Source organism: Penaeus monodon, chromosome 23, assembly GCF_015228065.2.
Source record: "Penaeus monodon isolate SGIC_2016 chromosome 23, NSTDA_Pmon_1, whole genome shotgun sequence".
Taxonomy (NCBI): domain Eukaryota; kingdom Metazoa; phylum Arthropoda; class Malacostraca; order Decapoda; family Penaeidae; genus Penaeus; species Penaeus monodon.
In genome coordinates, this window is record NC_051408.1 from 39,904,174 (window position 1) to 39,904,902 (window position 729).

Below are 729 nucleotides of genomic sequence, written 5' to 3' on the forward strand. Positions count from 1 at the left end.
TAGGAATTTCGTCTAACTCGAAACGATACGATCAACGGTTCCTCTCTTCCCGTGTCTCTTTTATACTTAAGTAGATATACACATAAGTCTGTATATATTTCATTCCTTGTGCGTTGTTCCTGTTCTTCGCATCCTTGTTTTGTACGTTGCATGAATATTTGCGTAACACTTTGTACACCTACAACACACCTTGTTACACAAAACTAGTACCAAGTATTTTGTCTATCTTGATCTCTCACATTACGATATTTTTATGTTAGTAATAAATCAACATTCAAAAGCTAGTTATTCATCTTTCCTACAGGATGAAGGACAGGAGAAGTAAGCTTCTCCGCAAAAAGTGCAGATAAAGGGTAACTGGCATCTCCGAAAACAGGAGTATATAGGGTGTCGAGATGTAGTCAGTCTGCAGAGGGAAGAACTCAGAACATGAACATTTTCGTAAGTGTTGTGTCTATCATGGTAAAAAATGTTATAGTAAAGGGAAGAATAGGTAGATGGTGAATACATAGAAAGTGAAATGTTCATGGCTGTGAATATATACAGTATAGAGATGGATAGATGTAACTATTGACATAGATATATCAAATAATTGTTATGTGGATATCCCTTTATTCACGCTGTTCTGCGCGACCATACGGTAGCCAATATACCTTTCTCTCTCAACAGATCGCACTGGCGTTCGTGGCCGTCATAAGCGTGGCAGCGGCTGCTCCTGGCGGTTGCTGT